Source organism: Lygodium microphyllum, chromosome 8 (assembly GCF_053477565.2).
Source record: "Lygodium microphyllum isolate KBCC chromosome 8, Lygodium_microphyllum_v1.1.10, whole genome shotgun sequence".
Lineage (NCBI taxonomy): Eukaryota > Viridiplantae > Streptophyta > Polypodiopsida > Schizaeales > Lygodiaceae > Lygodium > Lygodium microphyllum.
In genome coordinates this window covers 35,546,349-35,565,330 of record NC_141142.1, presented here as the reverse complement: position 1 = coordinate 35,565,330, position 18,982 = coordinate 35,546,349, and the positions used below count along the sequence as shown (strand labels likewise).

Below are 18,982 nucleotides of genomic sequence, written 5' to 3'. Positions count from 1 at the left end.
GAGTGAGTGCTGACCCACCCCGCTGTCGTCCGCGGGCGCTGCGCCTGTTCGCCCTGCTCCGCGCCTATTCACACCCGTGCCCCTTGGCTCGCGGCCGTCCCGTCCCGTCCCGCTGTCGTCCCGCCCCATCGCTGACGTCTGCGACCTCTGCACCTATCTGCCCTGGAGCACACCCATTTGCGGGCACGCTTTCCTGCTTGTGTGTAGCCTCGACCTCTGCGCCTGTCTGCCTTGGAGCACACCTGTTTGCGGGCACGCTTCCCTGCCTGTGTGTAGCCTCAGGCTTTCCCGCCGGGATGTGCAGGTTCGCCTCGGCCCTGTGTGCAGGAAAAACGAGAGCAAGAGAGAGCCTCGCCCTGTCCTGCCCTGTCTTCCGCCCAAGTGAGCTGCCCACACGCCCTGTCTTCTGCCCATTCGTCCTGCTGGTCCTTTTCTGCTGAGGCGCTCAGCTGCGGTAAAACCCTAAGTCAGACAGTTGGCAGGGAGGCAGCGTCTCGGCCGGAGTACCCATTGTTCTGTATAAAGACAGAGAGCGAGAGACCGAGAGTGCGTGTGAGCGCTAGTGAGCGAGCAAGAGAGTGAGAAACAGAGAAAGAGGACAGAAGTATGGCTGGGCTGGATCTGGCTTTTATAGACCAGACGGTGGCCGCCCTTGGTCCGGATTCTGATACAGAGGAGACGGACGAGATGGTCCCTTGCATGGAGGAATTACCTTCTGGTTCTGACCTGCCGCCTGCGGGCAAACGCTCCAAGCATACTTCCGACGAGACAATGGGTCCTCAAGAACGTTCCTATGAGCAGGTTGCCTCTGATTCTGTGGATTCGCAGGAGATTGACTGGGAGCATTTGCTGGAATTTGCGAATACTCAGCTTGGCGATTATATTCAACATAATCATGAAGCTTTTTCTGAATCGGGAACTGATGAAGTGCTGGAAGCCACTGTGGACCCGAAAATTGTTTTGTGATCCTTTTCAGTGTTCTATGACTGTGCGGTCATACTCTTCTTCACTGGCAGGATCCCAGTGCTTTCCCATATCCGTCAGTGGTTGCACCATGTATTACAAGGGGAGTGTGTTGAGGAGATCTTTCTTGGACCCCGCGGATTTTATGAGGTGTTGCTGAAATCAGAGAAGCATCGAGCTGAGCTCCTGTCCAAATTGCCATTATTCATTGATCGCCGTTTGGTCCATGTGGTGCCATGGCGCCCTATGGCAGACTTTCAGCGCCTGCTCCAACGTGAATGCCCGGTGTGGGTGGAAGTGGAAAATTGTCCGGCGGCCTATTGGCCATTGTTAAAGGATGCGATGGCAGTTGTGGGAATGGTGCTGGTTCCCCAAAGCCTAAGAGCCATGAATTGAAACTGTTTATGTATGTTATGGGACACGGCCAGGAAAAGGCCTGCGTGGCTTCACCTCAACTGCTCGGGCATGCATCCTTTGCACTTTCTCTTGAAATGGGGCAACTTTGCAGGCCACTGCTTCTCTTGTGGCAAACTGGGGCATTTTATGGCTGAATGCCCAGAGCGGCACCAGTCTTCGGATGATGCGCATGTTGTGATGCCTATGGATGACATGGAGCTTGATGCTCCGGCATAGAAGGCCCCCCAGCCACCTAATGTTTTGGATAAAGGTAAACAATAGGTTGGGGGTTTGGATTCCTGTAGTAATATCTGGCAAGAGGCACGTCCTAAAAAAGGGAAAAAGTTGGATGCAGGCCCGACGGATTCTGGACCTACAGTTTCACAGGATCCCGTGCGCACGTATATGCGCAGGAAAGAAATGTTCTCTTCAGAGCATGCTGCGCGTTCTATGCTTCCTTCTACCCCCCGTCATCAGTCTACAAGGAAAGTATATACAGAAGGTCCAAAGGGCCCACTTGCGAAGCTAGCCTTTGATACTAGAGGTAATGTGATTACACCCTGGGATCGTCGTTATCCCCGTTCCACTTCCAAGGCAGTGGATATTCCCTTTACCTCTAAAGCGGGCCGCCAGAATTCTTTTGCAGTGTTAGCCGACTTTCTGGATGGTGTCCTGGACGTTCTCGTGGAAAAGGTGAAATCGAGGCAACAGGTGTCTCGTTCCTGATCCTCTTTTTTGAACATATATGAAAATAGCCACGTGGAATGTGCGAGGCATTTGTTCTCGTCATAAGCAATATGCCAAGTGGACTGTCTTGCATGAGAACCAGTGGGATGTCTTCTGTGCGGTTGAGCACAAGAGTCACGGTGAAGTAGGAAAAGTTGTGGATTGCCATGGGTTTCACCTGTTTTATGCAGGGACACATGCTATGCACTATTCTGGCGTGCTTATTATTGTTCATGAGAAATATTAGCCTGTTCTTATAAAAAATGATGTACAGGGCCGCTTTGTGGTAATAGAAGTTTTATTTGAAGGAGAGATCTTATGGTTGCTGGGCCTCTATGCTCCGAATGACCCTGCATCTAGACGGGATCTTTGGAAGACTTTGCAGAGCTCCATGTCATTTGGCAGAAGGGGTTTTTTGATGGGGGATTTCAATATGTGTGTTGACTCTTCTCAATCCACTTCAGGGCATTCGGTAATGGATGCTCCGGAAAGTCGGGTGTGGAATGACTTTGCTCTTCACACACTTAAGCAAGATCTCTGGTCCTGGCTCCACCCTTCTTCCTCAGGGTTTACTTTTCATTCCGCTCAATAAGCAACTACCTGGTCGTGGTTGAACCGAATGTATATCATGCAGGGGGATGATTTTCTTCCCGAGATGCTGGAAATGAAAGTCTTGCAGCAATATGCCTTGTCGGACCATTTCCCTCTCCAGCTTGAGATGCTTGCGCAACCTATTGCACCTTTTATGCAGTGGCTAGAAAGACTCCCGTTACGTTTCAACTCGTCCTATTTGCAGCATCCAATCTTTCAAGGCTATATGCAGTAATTAATTGAGAGATTTCTATTGGGCTTCGCCGCTGAGGGCTTGGCTTCTTTTGCACGGCTGCTCTCCAATGTGCAGCGGGTTGCTCGGCAGTATGGGATCCATCATGCCTCTATTTCTCGCCGGCGCCGACATGCAGCAGAGAACTTACTGGCGCTGCGCTGCTGGTGGACACCCCAGATGATGAATTTCTGCTGTCACTGGCAATGCGTTTGACTGATCTTATTCAAGTATTTCAGTTAAAATCTTATCAGCAGGCCAAAATGCACAACTTCACCGACACATTGCAAGATAGTGCTTGTCAGACTCATAAGTTCTTTCGCGCATTGCATGCTTCTCCTGCTCAAGAAAATATGACTAGACTCCAGGATTCAGAAGGTCGCATGGTTACTGATCCGCAGACCATTGTCAATATGTCCAGGAATTACTTTCAGGATCTTTTGGGTTCTTCTCCGTCGCCTTCTAACCAGGTTACGCATGCACATTCCGTCTTCTATGATTTGGTCCGCCAGCAGGTTCCACTTGATATGCAAGCAACGTTGGAGGCAGATATTGTTGAGGAGAAGGTTATGGATGTTTTGTTACACCTGCCTAAGGATAAAAGCCCTGGGTGGGATGGTCTCACCAATGAATTCTTTGAGAACTTCACCACCCAACTGGTGAAGCCATTGGTGGCTTTGTTTCAGCAGGTTTGGGAAACAGGGGTGATGCCTTCCTCATGAGAAGAAGGCCTTATCAAGTTGCTTCCAAAGGTTCCTTCGCCGTCAAGGTTGCAACACTGGAGGCCAATTTCTTTGATGGGTTCGATGTACAAAATCTTTTCCAAAGTGCTAGCGAATCGGCTTCACAAGCACCTTCCAGCTATTGTGCATCCTCTTCAATACGGTTTCATTAAGGGCCGCAACATTTTGTATAATATTTTGAATGTGCAAATGGCTATTGACTATGCGAGGCACTCCAGTCAAGAAGTGGTATTGATTCAACTGGATCTGGAAAAGGCTTTTGACTATTTGGACTAGTCTTTCATTGCAGAACTTATGTCCGCTATGGGTTTTGGTCCTCGGATGTCCCGATTGATCTACACCATTAGTGTTGTGGCTTCTTTGCGCGTCATGCTCAATGGTGGGGTTACAAAGCCATTTGTCCTTGCACGCTCAGTGAGACAGGGTTGCCCTTTGAGTCCTCTCTTCTTTGCCCTGGCAACCCACCCGGTTCTTTCAATGTTATCTTCAATGGCAGCTTCTGCTCAGCTGGCCGGATTGTCGCTTCCTTTGGGACAACACTTCATTAGCCAATCACTGGCTGATGATAGCTTTATGATTTTGCGTGCAGACAAGGACAACATTCGCAAGGCATTAGATGTTTGGACGCTCTTTGGTCATGCTTCTGGTCTTCGCATCAATGCCTTCAAATCAGCCATTCTCAGTTGCATGAAGTCTGATTTATAATCATTGGGCTGGGAAGGTCAAGTTGTTCCCCGTGGCTCCATTGTCAGGCATCTTGGATATCCATTGGGGGTTGATGTTCGGCCAAAGGAACTGCTGGAGTGGATTTCACAGAAATTGACACCTAAGTTTATGTATTGGAAGTCGCAAGCGTGGCCATTCCATGTCCGCCTCAAAGTGGCGCAGACAATTATGCTGCCGATGCTCACATACTTCTTACCATTGCTGCCATGGATGCCTACTACTTTGAAGACTCTCACTCGCCCCATTGGTTTCATGTTATGGAAGGAGGATTCTTTGCACGCAGGTATTTCGTGGATTTCATGGTTACATACATGCACCCCCAAACGCTTGGGTGGGGGGGCTATTTTGGATGCTGAAACTCATATGCAGGCTCTTCGTTGGTCTCTTTTTCGCGCGCTGTGTGTGGATCATCACCCATGGACCATTATAGCCCGTTATTTTCTTGAGGACAGCGGGCTCCGGCATGGTAATACACGACTTCGATGCTCTTGGTGGCATGTCCTTAATGCACACTCTCGGTTTTCCAGTCCCGCCTCCTCTTTGTTACTGCATTTGGTTGGCTCTTGGAAAGTGGTGCTCCAAAAGGCGCATTGGCAGCCAGTGGGGGATCGCGTGCATGCTAACTCCTTTCAACTGGAATTGTTGGCAGTCTCCAGATTACTTTCATGGGAAGCCAAACATGAGCTCAGACCAAGATTTAACCGCATGGCCCGTTTGGGTGTGACTTCAGTTGCGGATGCCACCCTTGCCAGTCGCAATGTCTTTGCATCCTTTCGTACTGCCAGGAGACTTTTCAAAATCCCGCGCGGATATCGTGATTTGTGGGACAAGCTTCTGTCGGTGCTTCAGGGCAGGCAACCCTTTCCTGCCATCGCTGTGGATCGTCCTTGGCAGGACTGGGACCTTGCAGGCCGCTTGAGTCTGGAAAAGGCTTCTGCTAATCAGGTGTATCATCTTCTGATTAAAGATCACCATTGGCTGGTTGTGAAAGCTAATACTGTGTGGGGATTGCGGAAATCTGAGTCATGGTGGAAGGCAACTGTGATGGAAGGCTGGTTGAATAAGACCCCTTTCAAATGTAAGGTCTTTCTTTGGCACGTCATGATTGGTGGTCTCCCTCTTGCTTCAGCCCTTTCCAAGCGTCGCATCTCGAACGGCAATTGTTTCTTCTGTACCACTACTGCAGAATCGGCCCGACATCAATTTATTTCTTGCCCGCTCGCCAAGAATATCTGGTCGTTCTTGTCACAGGTTTGGCGCGCAGTGGTGGGATCCTCACTAACTCCTTTTGATTGGGTTTTTGTGCGCCCAAAATACCCACACCGCCCCAATTGCATATGAAGATCTTATTCCACTTCTTCAGATACTGGGGATGCTGGCACACTTGGACCACTCGGAATGCCTTTCTTTTTGATTCGGCATCTAATGTACCGAGACACCTTGCCCGGCTTAAAGGTCTTTTGCATTGGCATTCGGACTTGCTCCCTCGGGAGGACCTACTTCCCTGGCATATGGCAATTTCCTCTGGGTCTTTGCCATGACTTGTGTAACTTTTTCGTAGCCTAGTATTGGGTTTTTACACACGTTGGCTTAGGGCCCTCGTGTATTTTATAATCATGTAAACTTGTACCTTTTTTCGTAATTAATACAATTACCTTTTACGAAAAGAAAAGAGAGAGTGAGTGCTGCCACAGCAAGAACCAGCAGGAGAAAGCCGTTTCTGGCCAGCCACAGGGTCATCCACAGCAGCCGATTGCTGCTAGAGGGTGATCAGCATCAGGCAAGAGCATTTTGGGGCTGGCAACAACCTTTTGGAACCTCCACAACAGCATTTTTGCTGTCCCTGATCAGGGAAGCAGCTAACTCGAACACATTTTGGTGACAAAATCAAGAAATATCTCTCTTTACAATATCTCTCATCTTCCATCAATCCCTCAACAGTTCTCAGCCATTTTCAGCTTGGGGTGAAGAGCAATTGCAAAAATTGCTGTTGAATAATAAGGTTACCATCATCATCAAATGATGGCTCCCTAGGTGCCGGTTGTGTAGACAAGGGGAGATGTCATCATGAGGCACAGGATGGAAGCTACTAAAGCCTCGCCTCACATATATTTGCAAGTCACTCAAACCACCCATGCTCGATGTTGGAGGGCACTGAATGACCATGCTCCTATTGCCACCTACTTGAACTCCTCACCCACGGGCATGCTGATTGTGAGTGTTATGAGTCTTTGCTGCTATAAGCTCTGTCTAGAGCTCTGTGAAGATCATCTCCTCCTCCTCATCCACCTCTTGAGGTACACTCAAAAGAGTGTCACACGTCAACTTGAATGTATCAACATTCACCTACACAATGCACATAAGATTGTAAATGCTAAAGTCTAAATTGTAATGTATAAACTTTAATTTTAAATTTTATGGTTCAGTATTTACCTGCTTTGGACTACCCATGCTCATCATAGCCCTCATCATACATAAGTTAGTGTAGCAATAGACTAGCTGCTCTAATTGATGTGTGCTAAGCTAATTGTAAATCTTCGTGTGAATGAGAGAATAGATACTTCAATTTCTCACATGCACCAAAGAGAAATCCTAAGGACTCCAAAGGCTAAGGGCTTAAGGGTCTCTAGCATATATTCAAGTTTTTGCCACCAAAATAAAGGCTTCACAAGTAACTCTTTTCTCCAACAAGTGGGGGAAGCAAAATCCACTTGCCCTCTCTGATTTGTATAGCACCCTAGCTCTTCCAACACTACATTGTGGTCATCTACGAGAGCCACACGAGTCAAATATGCAAGCTGGATTAAACGGAGCTCTTTATTGTCCATAACCACTGATGACTTGTAGGCTGAACCTACCAATACTGGAAAACCATGGATGGGCTTATGAATCCATGCCCATTTTCTCTTTGTTATCTCTAGAATATGTGCATGTTGTGTCTCTCTTATCATTGTGCAAGTATATGCCTCCACCAATACGGCTCTAAAGAAGTGAACAAGAAGGCCCATGGTGGACCTCTCACAATTACTCATATGTAATAACCTATAAAAGGGAGTGAAACCAATCTTCCTTCCCTAGATGGGTGGTAATTTTCTGATTACAACTTAGTTATAGCGATAACATTTATTACAAAACTAAGAAATGCAAATTAACTCACAATCTTGGACAATGGACAACTTGTTGGCCCCAAAAACTGGCATTCCTTTCGATATTTCTTTAATTTAATTGAAGAAAAAATTGATATACAATGGGATTTTCCCAATCTTTTTCGGTATTCCAACTTCCCTTGCTGTTGAAAATTACCAGCAAGACTTCAATCCGATTTGACCATTGATTCCGGTAATCAATTGGCCTTCACCTGCTTTGATGGAGATGCACAATGTCACGGGGACGTGAAATTTTGAGATGCTTTAATCTTGCTAGTAACATTTGATTAAGTTATTAATCAAATGTGCAAGGTTGTTTAGCACATGTGATGCACATGGCAATTATTTCATGGGAACAGGCCAAGGACCCCGAGGATACAGTGGGTGTTAGAGACAAAAGTTGTGTTAAGTTATGCCAACTGGGTTTTGGTGGTCAGTTGGTGCCAAGTTGGATCCTAGGACAATTGTTTGGCCATTAAGTGTCAGTGGTGACACTAGAGACTAGCATTAATTAATTAATTAATGCTAGTCTAAGGGTCAACAGAGGTTGGAAACCACTCCAAGTTGCAAATGGCCTAGCCAATTTCATTAAAGATAGGCATGTTTAATTTTGGGCAGGGTCAAAAGGGCTGAAATTAACATTCAAAATTAATTAATTCTGAAAATTTAATTTAATGGCTGAAAATGCATTAGGAAGGCTGCCACTTGGAAAAACTTTCCCATGCAACTAGGGAGAAGGCTGTTGAAGGGTGGTGAAAGCTGAATTGTAGCCGTTCAGAGCTTGGTAGAGGGAGAGGAGGTGATAAGATTTGATTCTGAGAGGCGACGATGACTGATCGCGCACCACGACAGGACAGGGGGACAGCAAGATTTTCTCTTCCGCCTCAAGAGAGGCGGCGGTAGAAAAGGAGGGCATATTTTACACCTCTTTTGAAGTTGTTGGTGCCATAAAAAAAGATACATTTTAGCTGATTTTCTCTCTTTCTACAGCATTCTCAGCAATTCTCAGCCATTGGTAGCAGAGTACAGCCAAATTTGGTGGACAACAGAGAGTTTATTGCTGTAAATCCTAAATTACAGCAGTAATTAGGATTTAGCAGCCACCTTGGGACCCGTGCCATTAGTCAAAGGCATTGTACACTGAAATCAGCACCGGAAATTCGTGGAATTGTGAGGATTTCAGATGCTAGCCCATCTATTGTGAATTTGGGACAGCATTTGACCAGTTGGGGTTCCATTAGAGCAAGTCCTGGGTGAAAATCAAGGGGCAATTTGCCCGAATGCTTTGCTGACTATTGGAACAACAAGGGCTTTTAAATCAGCCAAGGAGATCGTGAAATCTCGGCTTGTAATTTATCCATCAGAAATTGAAATTAAAGAAATATCGAAAGGGGCGTCAGTTTTGGGGCCAACAGGGTGTCCACTGTCCAAGTTTATGAAGGTAAAGTGAGCATTTCAGTTTATGTTCATTTGCTGATTGCTGTAATTAAGTGCTTAATCAGGTTAAACCACCCTATCCGAGAAGGAAGGCTGGTTTCATGGTTCCATTGCTAGGACAATCACTCAATCTCCTGATTTGGTGAGCCCGAGGCACCTGATTACAAGCCAAAGCTTTGTGCTAGTGCTGATTTTTGTGCTCAGCTGAGAAATTACAACAACATGTCTTCATACAGTGAGATGGAATTAAGCAGTGATGATGCCTCTCAATATGGACATTCTCATGGGAATGAAAAAAATGCAATGCCTAATCTTGGACAAGGCTCTCATGATGGACAACAAGCTGAAAATGTTGCTGTTGGGCAAGATGCAGGGCCTTCGAGCCATCATGAGGTAGATGACCAGCAAATGAAGAGGAATTTGATGACCAGTTCAAGAATCAGATGAGGACAGCAGCAAATCTCTTTGCTGAATTGGCAAAGAATCCTCAGTTCACCTGATTTTTGAATGCTCCGAAGAAGGACAGCAAGGACAAGAAGAAGAAGTCAACTTCTACACCTTCGGGATAGCAAGATGCATCGAAGGTAGTGCCAAATCCTTCACTTGAAGCTCCTAAAGAGGCCAATGAAGCTAAACAGTTGGTACCTATGGGGCAAGGAATGCAAATGCAAGGTCATTATGGAAGTGCCAATCCAATGGATTTTGGACAGCCGGGCATGCATGCTATGATGGGGAAGCCAAGATACTTTGGTGGTAGCACGATTTTTCATGCAATGGTTGGCCAAGGGCCGCATACGGGAATGCATGGCACAAATCCCTATGGTATGCAGCAGCCAATGCATGGTGTGCAAGGCCCATTGTTTTCGGGTATGGCTGGAAATGTACAAAACCCTATGTATGGTAGCATTGGCTTGATGCCTGGGGAACAAAGTGGAATGTTTGGCAATGCATCTGCACCCCTGAATGCTTATGGGGCTCAAGGAATGAATGCTGGTCATCCAAATGCTTCATTTGGGCTTGATCATGATGTAAATACAACAAATGCACCCTTTTTACAGCAGCCAGTGTATGACAATTTGACTCCCAAAGGGGAAGCAAAAAACTATGACGAGGGTGGAAAAGCAGTGAAGTTTGAGTCCTTCAGTGGGGCACAAGATAGGCTGAAAGCTTCAACCTTCATTCAGCAATTTGATGTAGCCTATTCAAGGGGAAACTTCACCGAATCCTCTAAGATTCGAAAGGCAACCACTTTCTTGAAGGAGAATGCATTGCAGTGGTGGCCCACGCTCTTGATGCAAGGTAGAGCACCATCAACATGGGTACAATTCAAGCAAATGTTTGCATTGAATTGGTTGACTAGTACCTTTGAGATGGACATCATGACAGCTTGGAACAAGCTTGATGCAAAGGAATGCAAGGATTTAGAGCAATACAATAAGAAGTTTTGGGATGCATTGCTGCCCGTCACTTCTTATCGTGCCGTACCCCTTCATGAGCAAGTGGAAAAATATGTATGTGGGCTGCCCAAAGGAATCAAGGATTTTTGCATAAAATCCACCGTGTCTAGCATGTCTCAGCTCATAGAGACTGCTGCTACAGCCGATACTTTGCTGCGTGGAAAGGATTCGGGCTTCCAAGAGAGCAGGGAGAAGCCGAATAAAAAGTTGTTTAAGGTTGAGAAAAGAGGCACATCTGAAAATCAGCCTGAAAAGAGGCCAAAACAACAAAGAAAGGGCTTGAAGACATTGGCATAACGTAGGGAATTGATGGTTGCAAATAAATGCTTTATTTGTGAACAGGAGGGTCATATTGCAAAGAGCTGTTCCAATAGGCAACAAGCTGCAAATTCAGAAAATTAGGGAGATCCTAAGGGTAAAAGGCCCAAAACATCAGTGGAATTGGTGCTCGATGTTGTCAGCCCAATGATGATGCTACTGAGTTGTGCAGAGCATGGGGCAAAATTAGGGATCAACATGCATTGATCTTTTTTGATAATGATGCACGAGCCAACTTCATCTCTATTGACATGGCAGCCCGTCTAGGCATCAAAGAGGATGAGATGGGAGCCATGGGGGAAGTTGGAATGGCATGTAAGGGTCATGCAGAACCTGTCACACCACTCATTGGAAAGCTTCGATTGCACATACAGGGATATGTGGACAACGAAGAGTTTTACATTGCTCCACTTGAGGGTTGTGATGTGTTGCTTGGTATGCCATGGTGCCACCGTATGCATGCAGTGATTGATTCATATGCAAAAGAGATCACTATTCAACATAAGGGAAAGACACTCACACTTGATGTAAAGTCGAAAGGGGAATCTATCCCTGTTGTATCTGCAACTGCTATTTCTAAAGTAATGAAAAATCATCTTTCAGCGTATTTAGTTTTTGCTAAGGATAAGGATGATAGTGAGAATGTTGGGAATATGTCTAAATTAGAGAAGGATCGCATGTCATTTCTGAAAATGTATGCTGATTGCTTTTCTCAGTCACTTCCAGGGCAGCTACCACCTAAAAGACCCGAAGATCATGGCGCATAGACCTTATCCCTGGAAGTAGCCCTCCTAATAAACCACCCTATAGAGTTAGTGCAGCCCAACAGGAGGAGATTATGAGTCAAGTAAATGAGTTGTTAGAAAAAGGGTTGATTCAGCCCAACTCATCTCCTTTCTGTTCTCCAGTGCTTTTGGTGCAGAAAAAGGATGGTTCATGGCGTATGTGCATTGACTATCGTGCTCTGAACAAGATCACGATAAAGAACCGCTTTCCGATTCCTCGGATCGATGATGCTATGGATAGATTGCAGGGGGCAGCAATATTCAGTCGTATAGATTTGAAAAGTGGGTATCATCAGATACGCATTAGACCGGAGGATGTGCCTAAGACAGCTTTCAGGACATCTTTTGGGTTATATGAATTTCTTGTCATGCCTTTTGGACTTACGAATGCTTCTGCCACTTTTAATCGGATGATGGATCGCTTCTTTCGGCCATATAGAGCATTTGTGGGTACTTTCTTTGATGACATGAGAAAGCACTTGGACATTGTTTTCAATGAGCTATGTAAGCATATGCTGGTTATCAATGACAAGAAGAGTGAATTCTTTTTGCATGAAATCCACTTCTTGGGACATATTGTATCGGCTGATGGTATTCGTATAAACCCTGCTAAGGTTGAAGCAATACGTTCATGGCCAGCTTTGAAGAATGTTCATGAGATCCGCAGCTTCTTGGGTTTATGTTTTTACTATAGGAAGTATGTACGTGGGTTTGCTGAAATCACATCTCCATTGCATGCTTTGTAAAAGAAAGATGTGCCGTTTAGATGGAGAGCAGTGGAAATTTCAGCATTTGAAAACTTGAAGGAAAATATGACTTCAGATCCTGTGCTTGTGTTGCCTGATCTAAGGAAGTCATTTATGGTTCGGTGTGATGCATGTGGTAACAGCATTGGGGCTGTCCTTATGCAAGATGGCCGAGTTGTGGCTTATGAGAGACGAATTCTCCACGGTGCAGAAAGGAATTTACAGGTTTATAAAAAAGAGCTCTTGGCTGTAATTCATGAACTGTCTATGTGGAATATTATTTGTTGGGGACTGATTTTACAGTGCAGACAGACCATCAGACTTTGAGGTACTTTCTGACGCAAACAAAGTTGTCAGAGAAGCATATGAGATGGGTAAATTTTCTCTCTATGTTTCATTTTCAGATTGTAGACATTGATGGTAAAAAGAATGTTGTGGTTGATGCACTATCACGTAAGCCACAAATTTCAGCCGTCACTATGGTTTATCACATTGAGTTGGATGCCATGAAAGAGCAATATGCTGCTGATTCGGACTTTGCTAATGTTTATGATCAGCTTTGCAATGGCCAAAGGCATGAGCATTTTATGCTAAGAGATGGATTTCTGATGATGCATGGACGACTGTGTGTCACAAAGTAGTTGAGGCCTAGAGTGATCATTGAAAGTCATGCCCCTCCGTATGCAGGACACACAGGTATTGATGCCACAGTCAAGGCAGTGGAGCATTTCTTTTATTGGCCAGCTTTGAGGCATGATGCAGAGCAGTATGTTAGGGCATGCATCATATGTCAGAAGGTAAAGCATGATAGGCAAAAGATGCCGGGCTTATTGCAGCCCTTGCCTATTCCAGATAGGCCTTGGTAGAGCATTGCTATGGACTTTATCTTTGAGCTTCCTAGGACACCTACAGGGAATGATGGGATATGGACTATTATTTGCAGGTTTAGCAAACAAGCCCATTTCATTCCGGTGAGGAAAAAGATAAAAGGCTAATCATATGGCACGATTATTTATGCACCACATTTTCAAGTATCATGGTATGCCTAAGTCGATCATCAGTGATTGAGACCCTCGGATGACCAATCTATTCTGAAAGGGGTTGTTTGAGAATATGGGTACCACGCTAAAATTCTCATCATCCTTCCAACCGCAGACAGATGGTCAGTCAGAGGAAGTAAATTCCACAGTATTGGATCTTTTGAGGTGCTATGTTTCAGACCACAAGACATAGTGGGAGCAGTATTTGCCATTGGTTGAGTTTGCATACAACAATACGGTACATAGTTCCATTGGCAAGGCTCCATTTGAGGTGGTTGAGGGTGGCAAGAAGGTTCCACCTATTTTGCACACTAAGGATAAGATCTTTGAGGCTAATCGCTTTGTGGAAAGCTTGGATGTAGCCTATGAAAAGATAAAGTATGTACTTCAGAGATCATAGGACAAGCAAAAGCGGGTAGTTGATCGCCATAGACGTGCTTTGCAGTTTGCAGTGGGCGATTATGTATTGCTGCGTTTTGAAAAGGTAAGGCTGAAAAAGATGAAGGGAAGACAGAGGTTGTATCCAAAGTTAAGCACGAGATACTATGGGCCCTTTCAAGTGTTGGAAAAGATCAACGATATTGCATATCGGCTGAAATTACCTCCACATTGACGGATACACAATGCCTTTCATGTCAGTTTGTTGAGACCTTTTCGTGGTGATGTGCCAGAAGATGCATCTGCTGAAATTCAGCCAGAGGTTGAGGAACTAGATGAGATTTTGGCACCCAAGCAGATTTTGGCACATAAGGAAAGGAAGGTCAGAGGTAATGTTTCCAGAAGATATTTGGTGAAGTTTCAAAACTATTCACCAATGGATGCAAAATGGATGGAAGAGGATGACTTGGCCAATTTCATTAAAGATGGGCATGTTTAATTTTGGGCAGGGTCAAAAGGGCTGAAGTTAACATTCAAAATTAATTAATTCTGAAAAATTAATTTAATGGCTGAAAATGCATTAGGAAGGTTGCCACTTGGAAAAACTTTCCCATGCAACTAGGGAGAAGGCTATTGGAGGGTGGTGGAAGCTAAATTGCACCCGTTTGGAGCTTGGTAGAGGGAGAGGAGGTGATCAGATTTGGCTCTAAGAGGTGACGATGACTGATCCCGCGCCGCGACAGGACAAGGGGCAGCAGGATTTTCTCTTCCGCCTCAAGAGAGGCGGCGGTAGAAGAGGAGGGTTTGCTAGCTGAGCTAGTGTTTTGCCCCCCTTTTGAAGCTGTTGGTACCATCAGATTTGTCATCAGAGCTACGAATCAAAAGATATATTTCAGCCGATTTTCTCTCTTTCTACAACATTCTCTCATCTCCTCCAGTCTATGCTCAAACATTCTCAGCAATTCTCAGCAATTCTCAGCCATTGGTAGCAGAGTACAACCAAATTTGGTGGACAACAGAGAGTTTACTGCTGTAAACCCTAAATTACAGCAGTAAATAGGGTTTAGCAACCACCTTGGGACCCGTGCCATCAGTCAAAGGCATTGTACATTGAAATCAGCACCGGAAATTCGTGGAATTGTTAGGATTTCAAATGCCAACCCATCTATTGTGAATTTGGGACAACATTTGACCAGTTGGGGTTCCATTAGAGTAAGTCTTGGGTGAAAATCAAGGGGAAATTTGCCGGAATGCTTTGCTGATTATTGGAACAACAAGGGGCTTTTGAATCAGCCAAGGAGATTATGAAATCTCGGCTTGTAATTTATCCATCAGAAATTGAAATTAAAGAAATACCGAAAGGGGCACCAGTTTTGGGGCCAACAAGGTGTCCACTGTTCAAGTTTATGAAGGTAAAGTGAGCATTTCAGTTTATGTTCATTTGCTGATTGCTGTAATTAAGTGCTTAATCAGGTTAAACCACCCTATCCAAGAAGGAATGCTGGTTTCAGACAATAATCCAAATTCATTAATTTGTTGATTTCTCCACTTAAATTTGACTCGAAACAGCTTAAGTCCTGTTGAATCCAAGTCTTGGAGCTTCCAATTTCTAGCACGTATCCCAAATTGTTGCTAAACCCTAATTTCTACTCCAAGTTGTGGCAAAGAAATCTGACATTTCTTAGTGTCTAGTGATCTCATGCTGTAATCTTTGGAGCAAGGTTGTAGAAAGGCTAGGAGATGAGAGAGAAAATTTAGGCTTTTCTCACGAAGAACTGAAAAAAATCAGTCATTTATTATTGCTTCCCTATCAAACAACCATGGAAGCTGTCACCTATAGCTTAGGACCACTAGCCAGACTGTTGCCTCATCCTATATGCTATCATTTGCACTAGAAGGACCTTGAACTGTTGTCACCTTCTCCTAGAAGGCTCCAAAGTCCTATGACATATTGTAGGACTAATCCTTGGTAGCTGTAAATCACATTAGAAACTTCTCCTTGCTCTCTAACAGCCTCCTCCTCTCTCACAATGGCTGGGATAGACTTCACTAGCTCTAAAAACGTTTTTTCCACTTGCATGGGTAAGTTTTGACAAGTGGCAACCTTCAAGTTCAATTTTCAGCATTATCTGATCTATTAAATATTACTTTTCAGTTTTTAAATACAGAAAATTAATCTAATAATTATTTCGCTACCCAGAAAAATAATCTGACTAGCCAATAATCAAATTAGCTAGGCAACTTCCATTCTCAAGTGTCTCTGTGCCATCTTTGACCATGAAATTAGTGTTAGGTACCACTTCTCTAATGTCACCAATTGATACTTATGGTCAAATGAATAACCTAGGCCAACAACTAGCATCCGAATCCACTTAAGTACCTGTGCAACATAACTTATAGCAACTTTTGCCTTTGACATCCTGTGATTTCCTCAGGTCTCGGGCTCATAAATTTACTCAAACCCTAGTTACACCTCACATGTGCAACATTTGCTTAAACATGTGATTAAAAATTAATCCACATATTAAGTGAGGTTTTAAAAATACATGTCCTTATGACCACCTCTCCCCTTGAAATCCTTGCAATCATCCTCAATTGCACCGCCAGATGCATCAAAAGCAAAACAGTGAACTGCAATTTTCACAAGGCATCATAGTTAACACAACATTACGCACTGCTTCTCTACCATTCCATATGTCCAACACATGCTGAAAATTACCAACCAACATAATCATGAGCTCAACTCATCTAGCAAAACCAAACCATAGCATAGTATAAACCAAGAACAAACCATGGCTAAACCATCAATGGCATCATAACATATGCTGCTGTCCACAAAACCAGCTGAATACCACTGAATATTAATGATCATACACTGAAAACCATCATTCGTTAATCAGTCCCCAATGATCATTAATCAATGTAAATGTACAGTTTCAGAGTTACAGTGAAAACCGTACCCATCTGCATACCAAACATAGTGACTAGTACATTGAATGATCTCCTGGCAAACATATTGTCAGCTATAATACCCTGAATGTATGTTGAATACATCCAAGATCCACTACATCTAGAGTTGTCTACCACCACTGAGGAGCGGAGGTGTCAGCTCCCTCATGAGCATTAGGTAATACTCTGGACCCCTGCTCTGCTAAACCTAATTGAGCCCAAACTAAAGTCCGCTCTAACTAGAAAGTATCAAGGTAAAGCTGCAACAACCAAGGATGGTTTGCCAAGTCATCCTTCTCGATCCATTTGGCATTTCATTGGTGAATAATTGTGAAACTTTACCAAGTACCTTCTAGAAACCTTACCGTTGATCTTCTGCTCTTTCTCTGCGATTTGTTTCTCTTTCCAGCCCTATTTTCAGATCTGTCCTGATTTTCAGTTTTATTTTCAGATTTACCCTTTCTCTCAACCTTGGCCTCAGTGACATGTGGCTTGGCATCACTAGGAATCCTGCATCCTTTCCATGCAGCAATGTGTCAACTGTAATAGCAATTTCTATAAGCTGAGACATGTTGGAAATAGTGGACTTAATGCGAAAATTCCGAATATCCTTTGGCAAACCACAAATATACTTCACCTGCGCATGGAGGGGTATTATGCGATAAGAAGTAATCGGTAGCAATGCATCCCAAAACTTCTTATTATACTGATCCAAGTTCTTGCAATCTTTGGAATTGAATTGATTCCAAGTTATCATAATGTCTACTTCAAAGGTACATGTCAACCAATTTAAAGCAAACATTTGCTTGAACTGGATCTAAATGGTAGGTGACTTCCCTTGAATAAGAAGTGTAGACCACCATTGCAATGCATTTCCCTTAAAAAATGTGGCTGTCTTTTGTATCTTAGATGCCTCTGTGAAGTTGCCTCCAGTGTAGGTTGCATCAAACTACTGAATAAAAACAAGTGCTTTCAGTTCTTGTGCACCATTGAAAGGCTCAAACTTTACACTTTAGCCACTTTAATCATAGTCCTTTTGTGGACCTGTGGGAGTCAAGTTATCATAAATAGGCTGCTACAAAAAGGGTGCATTTGATGTATTTACATGATAACCAGCACTATCAAATGCTTCTACATGACCAACACCGAATCCTTGCACTCTAACCGTCCTTGGGGGTGTAGATACATATCCATATGGTTTGCTTTGTGCCCTATGCATCATGCCTATGCTGCCCTGCATGGGATTAGGCATTCCACTTGCATTACTTGGATACATTGGGTGTTATAAGCCATGCATTGGCTGCTACATAGCATAGGGAGTTGAGCCATACATTCCCATATGAGGTGCATGTCCAACCATAGCATGAAAAATGGTATCATTACCAAAGTATCCTTCCTGTCCCATGCTTGCATGTGCATAATTACCTTGTTCCCATGTTCCCATGGATTGACACTACCAAGTTGGCTATACATTTACACTTGCTGCCCCACGAGTACCAACTATTTGTGCTCATTAGGAATTTTGGGCTCTTCCAAAGAAGGCTTAGGTATTTCCTTCGGTTCTTGTGGCTGTCCCAAAGCTCTAGAAGGTATCTTCTTCTCTTTGCCATTGTTGTCCTTTCTTGGGGCATTCATGAATTGAGAAAACTAGGAATCCTTTGCCAATTCAGAAGAAGATTTGCTACTATACGCATTCGATCTTTGAAGCTATCCTCAAATTCTTCAACCCCTTGCTGATCATCAATCTCTTTATGCATTGAAGCACCAACATTTGGGTCATTTCCCACATTTTTAACTTGTTGTCCATGTTGAGAACCATGCCCAACATCGGTCATTGCATTTCCCCCTTCACCATGTGACTGACCAAGGAGTGATGCATCCTCTCCACTTGATCCCATATCATCATATGAAGACATGCTTGCTGTAATTCACTGCTAAGAGTAATTTCAGCACTAATGCAATATTCTCAAGCTGCAATCAAATGCCACAGGCCCACAAATTCAAAGGATTTGATGGTGTCCCGGCAAAGGAGCCATGAAACTAGCCTTCCTTTTGTGGATGGGTGGTAATTCCCTAATTATAACTTAGCTACATCAACAACATTTATTACAAAACTAAGAAATGTAAATTAACTCACAATCTTGGACAATAGATACCCTATTGGCCCCAAAACTGGCACCCCTTTCGGTATTTCTTTAACTTAATTGAAGAAGATTCCCAATCCCTTTCAGTATTTCAACTTCCCTTCCTGTCCAAAATAACTAGTAAGTCTTCAATCTGATTTGCCCCTTGATTTGGGCAGTCAATTGGCCTTCACCAACTTTGATGGAGATGGAAAATGCTCCTCCA

The 18,982-nt window shown here is 44.1% G+C and overlaps 1 protein-coding gene and 1 pseudogene across 2 annotated transcripts in view; one reads left to right on the top strand and one right to left on the bottom strand.

Moving 5' to 3' along the window:
• LOC148032147 (diacylglycerol O-acyltransferase 1-like) overlaps nucleotides 1–18,982 on the bottom strand; it is a 219,509-nt gene that overhangs the window by 12,245 nt on the left and 188,282 nt on the right. The gene's annotated exons all lie outside the window — the stretch shown is intronic.
• On the top strand, nucleotides 607–17,199 carry LOC148032148 (uncharacterized; annotated as a pseudogene).